We start from the raw sequence: 7,674 nt of genomic DNA on the forward strand, positions 1-7,674 counted from the left end.
TTTTCTTTCTGCTTTTTATTTTTTAATCTATATCCAGAGGTGCTCTTACAAGAACTGTTTTTTTATAAGTTTCATGTCCGATACTCCAGGTACAAGATGAGAAAAGTAACTGCTTCAACTGACTGTGAGACATTTATCAGTCAATCACACAAAAGCTGAATGAGCCACAGTCAGTGGTGTTTTTTTTTAATCTCCTATGACATAGATGTTGCTAGCTGAGCCATCACTGGTTGTCCTTGAGAAGGTGGTGGTGAGCTGCCTTCTTGAACCGCTGCAGTCCACATGCTGTAGGGAAAGCTACAATACCATTAGAGAGGGAATTCCAGGATTTTAACCCAGTGACAGTGAAGGAACAGCAATATATTCCAAAGTCAGGATAGTGAATGGCTTGGAGGGGACCTTGTAGGTAGCGATGTTCCCATATAGGGCGGCACGGTGGCACAGTGGTTAGCACTGCTGCCTCACAGCACCAGAGACCCGGGTTCAATTCCCGCCTCAGGTGACTGACTGTGTGGAGTTTGCACGTTCTCCCCGTGTCTGCGTGGGTTTCCTCCAGGTGCTCCGGTTTCCTCCCGCAGTCCAAAGATGTGCAGGTCAGCTGAATTGGCCATGCTAAATTGCCCGTAGTATTAGGTAAGGGGTAAATGTAGGGGTATGGGTGGGTTGCGCTGCGGCGGGTCGGTGTGGACTTGTTGGGCCGAAGGGCCTGTTTCCACACTGTAATCTAATATCGTTTGCCCTTGTCCTTCTGGATGGAAATGGTGATTGGTTTGGATTTTTAGTGCATTTATACAGTGATATCGTAGAATGTACACACCGCTGCTACTGAGTGTTGATAATGGAGGGAGTGGATGTTTGTGAATGTGATGCCAATCAAGTGGGCTGTTTTGTCCTGGATGGTGTCAGGCTTCTTGAGTGTTGTTGGGGCTGCACCCATCAGGCTAAGTGTGGAGTATTCCATCACACTCCTGACTGGTGCCTTGTAGATGGTGGACAAGCTTTGGGGATTCAGAGAATGAGGTATGTGCTACAATATTCCTAGTCTCTGACCTGCTCTGGCAGCCAGTGTTTATGTGGAGTTTTTGGTCAGTGGTAATGCTCAGGATGTCAATATTGGGGGATTCAGTGATGATAACACCACTGGGTGTCAAATGATGGTGGTTAGATTGTCTTTTATTGGAGGCGGTCATTGCCTGCCATTCGTGTGGTGCACATTTTACTTGTTACGCGATAGCTCAAACCTGGATATTGTCCAGATCTTGTTGAGTTTGAACATTGACTGCTTCAGTACTTGAGGAGTTGCGAATGGTGCTGAACATGGTGCAATCATCGGTGAACATTCCCACTTCTGACCTTATGATGGAGGAAAGGTCAGTGATGAAGCAGCTGAAGATGGTTCAGAACTAAGACACTTACCTGAAGAATTCCTGCAGAGCTATCCTGGAGTTGAGATGACAGACCTCCAACCACCACAACCAACTCCCTCTGGGCCATTTATGACTCCAACCAGCAGAGAGTTTGTCCCTGAAACCTGTTTCTTATTTGCTAGGTCACACTCAGTTGAATGCAGCCTTGATGTCAAAGGCTGTCACTCTCCCCTCCCCTCTGGAATTCAGCTTCTTATCCATGTTTGAACCAAGGCTATAATGAGGTCAGGAGCTGAGTGGCTCTGGCGGAATCCAAACTGGGTGATGACCAGGTTATTGCTGAGCAGCTGCTGCTTGATAGCACCTTCCATCTGAGGATAGAGTGTAGATTAATGGTGTGGAAATTGGCTGAGTTGGTTTTGTCCTGCTTTTTGTGTTCAGGACTATATGGGCAATTTTGCACATTGTCGAGTAGATGCCTTTGTTGTAACTGTACTGGAACAGCTTGGCTAGGGGAGCAACAAATTCTGTAGCACAAGTCTTCAGTGCCGTTGCCGGAATGTTGTCAGGGCCCATAGCCTCTGCAGTATCCAGTGCCTCCAACCATTTTCTTTATATCACTTGGAGTGAATTGAATTGTCTGAAGATTGGCATCTGAGGTGTTGGAGACCACAGGATGGGGCCAAGATAGATCATCCACTTGGCACTTCTGGCTGAACATTGTTGTAAATGCTTCAGCCCTATCTTTTGTACTGATGTGTTGGGCACATCCATCATTGGGGATGTTTGTGGAGCCTCCTCCTCCAGTGAGTTGTTTAATTGTCCTCCATCATTCATGCCTGGATGTGGCAGGGCTACAGAGCTTAGATTCTCAAAACAAGAAGCCTTTTAGAGCCAGTCGTCAGGGAGACAAGCCTTTGAGAAGCCCTACCAACAGCTCAGGGAAGAAATCTAAATTGAGTATCCAAAAACAGCGAAATATTAGAGACCTAAAGTAGGCATGATTCCTTAATGGAACGAGGCTAGAAAGTTCAGTGCACATTAAAAAAAACTTTGGCTAAGTAATACAATTAAAATTTCCAAAACACTGAGTTAAAAAATCCTGAATTATTAATTAGTGAAATGTTAACAACAGTATGTTAAATACAATTCTTCAGGTACAAGCTTAAAGAAATTTGATGTCAAAAAAAGAAATCATGAATACAACTCATTATTGTTATTCAAAGCATTAAAGCTCTTACAGTGAAGTTAGTGATGCTTTTTATTATTTTGATGGTTTTAAGTGACAAATTCAATGTTTCAATCAATAACTAATTAGGTTTGTGGTATCCATCTTTGATATAATCAAAATAACATTCCATTCATATTGAATAAAACCACTTTGAGAAAGTTATTACCCACAGATCTTTGGAAGTCCTTCAACCATCTCAGAAAATGAAGATCTTCATACATCTGAGGTGTTGGAAATTCTGGAAAGGGTGAAAATAGATAAGTCCCCTGGGTCTGATGGCATTTATCCTAGGATTCTCTGGGAAGCAAGGGAGGAGATTGCAGAGCCATTGGCTTTGATTTTTATGTCCTCGTTGTCTACAGGAGTAGTGCCAGAAGACTGGAGGCTAGCAAATATGGTTCCCTTGTTCAAGAAGGGGAGTAGGGATAACCCTAGTAACTATAGGCCGGTGAGTCTCACTTCTGTTGTGGGCAAAGTCTTGGAGAGAATTGTAAGGGATAGGATTTATGAACATCTATATAGGAATAATGTGATCAAGGATAGTCAGCACGATTTTGTGAAGGGCAGGTCGTGCCTCACAAACCTTATTGAATCCTTTGAGAAGGTGACTAAGGAGGTGGACGAAGGGAAAGCGGTAGATGTGGTGTATATGCATTTTAGTAAGGCGTTTGATAAAGTTCCCCATGGTAGACTACTGCAAAAAACACGGAGGTATGGCATTGAGGGTGAGTTGGAAGTTTGGATTAGGAATTGGCTGGCTGGAAGAAGACAAATGGTAGTAGTTGATGATAAAGGTTCATCTTGGAGTGCAGTTACTAGCGGTGTTCCGCAAGGATCTGTTTTGGGACCATTGCAAGATGGGGTTCTGGGCTAATGGTCGGATACTTGGTAGTGTGGATGAGCAGAGGGATCATGGTGTCCATGTACACAAGTCTTTGAAAGTTGCCACCCAGGTAAATAGTGTGGTGAAGAAGGCATATGGCGTACTGGCTTTTATTGGTAGAGGAATTGAGTTCTGGAGTACTGAGGTCATGTTGCAGTTGTATAAGACTCTGGTGCGGCTGCATCTGGAGTATTGTGTGCAGTTTTGGTCGCCATACTATAGGAAGGTTGTGGAGGCACTGGAACGGGTGCAGAGGATGTTTACCAGGATGTTGCCTGGTATGGTAGAAAGGTCGTATGAGGAAAGGCTGAGGCACTTGGGGTTGTTTTCAATGGTGTAAAGAAGGTTTAGGGGTGACTTGATAGAGGTGTATAAGATGATTAGGGGTTTAGATAGGGTCGATAGTGAGAATCTTTTTCCACGTATGGAGTCAGCTATTACAAGGGGTCATAGCTTTAAATTAAGGGGTGGTAGGTATAGGACAGGTGTTAGTGGTAGATTCTTTACTCGGATAGTCGTGAGTTCATGGAATGCCCTGGCAGTAGCAGTGGTGGACTCTCCCTCTTTATGAGCATTTAAGCGGGCATTGGATAGGCATATGGAGGATAGTGGGCTAGTGTAGGTTAGGTGGGCTTGGATCGGCACAACATCGAGGGCCAAAGGGCCTGTACTGCGCTGTATTCTTCTATGTTCTATGTTCTATCTCGATGAAGAAGACAAATTAGCTTTCTATTCTCGGTTCTCCACTCTTTGGATGACACAGGGCCCAAACACAAGTACATAAACACACAGAAAATGTAGATAAACCATTACCTATTGTAACTGTAAGTCAGTGCCTGCTATACCATGTATCTTAGCATTTAGCATTAAGTTATAATAAATAGAGTTACTTTGAAGCCTAGGCCTGAAGATGGTCCTTGGCCTTGCCTTCTCCTTGACCTGTCTGTCTTGAACCCACCACGTAATGTGGCTTCAGACTTCATGATAAAAGAATCACTTCTCTTATGTTCATAGAGTTTGGCATTTAAGTTTGAGCAGATTTCTATTCTGTGTAACAATTGCCAACATCTACTGTACTTAATGAGCTTATCAAGATTTTTCTTGTCTGTTTCTTTAATTTTCCGTCTGAGTATTGTGGCTTTCCTTGAGGATGTGGTGGTGAATAAACTTCTTTATCTGCTGCAGTCCATGTGGTACACCCACAGTGCTGTTAAGAAGGGTTTGCCCCAGTGACAGTGAAGGGACAACAATGCAGTTCTGAATCAGGGTGGTGTGTGGCCTGGGAGAATGGAACCTGCAGGTGGTGTTGTTTCCCATGTAACCGCTACCCTTGCAAAAAAGCAGAATATTTATTGAAAGATGTGAAACTTATGAATAGTAATTTTTACTTATTATTCATACTTATCTTACTTATAAAAAGCTTGTGGGTACTCATTCAAGGTGCACAACAGATTTACGTGGAGTTATACTTTGGTTAAATTAGCAATATAGATGGCATGTTAGTGTCTATTGAAAGTACATCTAGAGTACTGTGTGCAGTTATGTTCTCCATATTTAAGAAAGGATATAATTATGTTGACGGCAATAATACCATTTCAATTATACTGCCTGTCCTCGTGTTTCTGCCAATGCACAGTCACTTTGCACTGATCCACAGTGAGGTATGCCTGCTGTGTGTCCATTCATATCACAGAGCAAAATTTTCAGTTCAAGCAATTTGTTAAGTAGGATTCAGCTCACTTGGTCTCCCATGGTTCAGTATGACTTTCCTCACCTAATCTTCCATCCTTCACCTTAACAATTATACAGCTGGGATCCTTGGCAGCCTTCATCTGGAGTCACATGACAGGAGCGGTGGAAGTGCTGGCCACTTCCTGTCAGCGCCGGCCACTTCCTGTCAACGCCACATTTAATGTCCTTCTTCCCCATCACTTCAGACACTACAAGCAAAGAACACTCGCTGTGCTGCTCCACTGTTAACACTGAGGACATGGCCCAGAATGGAGAGTTTGTACCCCAATTTGTGAACAGGGCCATGGAGATGCTGATGGATTGGGTGGTGAGGAGGACAGCAGTCCTTTAACCAGCTGATCACCACCAGGGAGGCTATGCCATGGAAATAGCTAGCCTGGACCCATACAGCAGTACAGGTCAGTAAAGGAAACACAGACCAAGATGCCCAATATTGCAGAAGGAAGGTCAATAATGTTCTGTGCTCTGCAGAGCACGTGACTATATCTTCTCTGTTACCTCACACTCACAGGAGGATTACTCAGTTTCACTTTGCCAGTGCACTCATGGATGGGAGCTCTGTATGTATCATCTCTACTCAATAGCTCTCATCCTCCCAGACTACTAGCCCCTCCTGCCCTCTGTGCCTCCCGGAGATAGCTCACCATCTCTCCTGCTCCTCCATCACCTCCATTCGTTTCCATTATGGTAAATTCCTCCTTTTGTTTCTTGGCAGTAAAAAGTGGGCAATGATGGCAGAATGGTGTTAGGCAAGAGGCTCCTCACTCTTTATAATGAAAACATTTTAGAATTGGCCAGAGAACAGCACAACTGCCCATATGGGGACGATAGACCTTAGTGCTCAACCAGCCGTGTAAACTCCACTGTGCCTGTTCTTTGCTGCTCACCAAGTGACCCCAGCCACAGCAATGTCCATGTGAGACGTGTGAGCAGATAAGAGACTCACAGACATTTACAAAATAGAAGAAGTACGTTCAGCTCATGTTGATCAACAAAGATCCAATTACACTAATCACATTTTCCAACTCCTTGTGCAAAGTCTTGGAGGCTATGGCAATGCAAGTGAATACCTAGATATTGCTTAAATGTTATCAGAGTTTCTGACTTTCAGGCAGTGCATTCCAGCCTCCCACATTCCAGTCTCCCACCATCCTCTTCTCAACTCCTCTTGTTATTTTTTACCCTAAATCTAGGTCCCTTGGTATTGACTGTTTAATATTGGGAAAATGAATTCCTATCCATCCTAACTATGCCCCTCATAATCCTGTAATGTCTATTAGGTTCCTTTTCAACCTTTACTGCTGCAAGAAAAACAGTCCCGCCTTTCCAATCGTTCCTCATAGCTCAGATCCTGCAACCAAAGCCGCATCATGATTAGCCTCCTCTGCACCCTCTCTAATGCAATCACATCAGCCCAATAACATGGTGACCAGACTACATGCAGGTTGAATCAGTCCTTCTTTCCTAGTTTCTACCTAACGCACTAACATCTGCTTGCAGGATTTCATTTCACTTTTTTCCTATGTCATTGGCAATTCTGCAGTCTTCTGACAGCACCCACATAATTCCAAGGGTAATTGAAGCATTGTGATCAATGTTGACTTTATCTCGACGCTAGTTTTGCTCACAAACCCAAGATATGTTCCATCTCCTCTGCCCTGAAGCTTTTCAGCCACGTTCTGAAACAGACTCGTTACCACAGCCACATCTCCTTCCTCAGCACCTGCCTACGGAACCGACTGACCCCACACGGACTCCGGACTACGTTCAGACCAACACAATTTGGACCCAACCAGGACAACCAGTATCTACAACAAATCCGAAGCCCCCAGCAACAGACCCCCCTCCGGATCCTCCGCTCCACGCTCGCAGCCATGCGCCGCTACCTACATTCCCTGCAGTCAGCCCTGCCCCAGCTCAGGACAACACACTCCCAGACCTGCAAAGGACCTTTGTTGTTCTTCATCCTCAGAAGAATTCATACACTGAACAAATGTTTTTTCCTAGCTATATCTAACATCAAGGAAAGTAAGTACAAAAACTTTCATGTACTCATCCCCACACTCTGGATTCCTTGACCGTTCCTGAACCATCTGGCGACCTACGCAACCGCTCGGGTGCCATTGCCCACGTGGCTGCTGCAGCCACCACCACCGTGGCGAACGGTGACATCACTTCCGCCCCCACTACCGCACAGCCAACAGCCACCACCAACCATGCAGCCTCTGCGATCACCGCCCAGACAACCGCCTTCACGATCGCCAGGAAGACCATCGCTGACAGATATGTGGCCGCCGCGGGATCCACGAATACCGGGACCAGCGCCGTTTCTGTCCGGCGCGCCACTTCCATCCCCGGAGCTGCTATCGCCGCAGCCACTTCCGCACCCAGTGACGTCACTCACCTGCTCAAGGACCACACCACATCGATCTCTGCCCCCA

This window comes from Chiloscyllium plagiosum, chromosome 22 (genome assembly GCF_004010195.1).
Source record: "Chiloscyllium plagiosum isolate BGI_BamShark_2017 chromosome 22, ASM401019v2, whole genome shotgun sequence".
NCBI lineage: Eukaryota > Metazoa > Chordata > Chondrichthyes > Orectolobiformes > Hemiscylliidae > Chiloscyllium > Chiloscyllium plagiosum.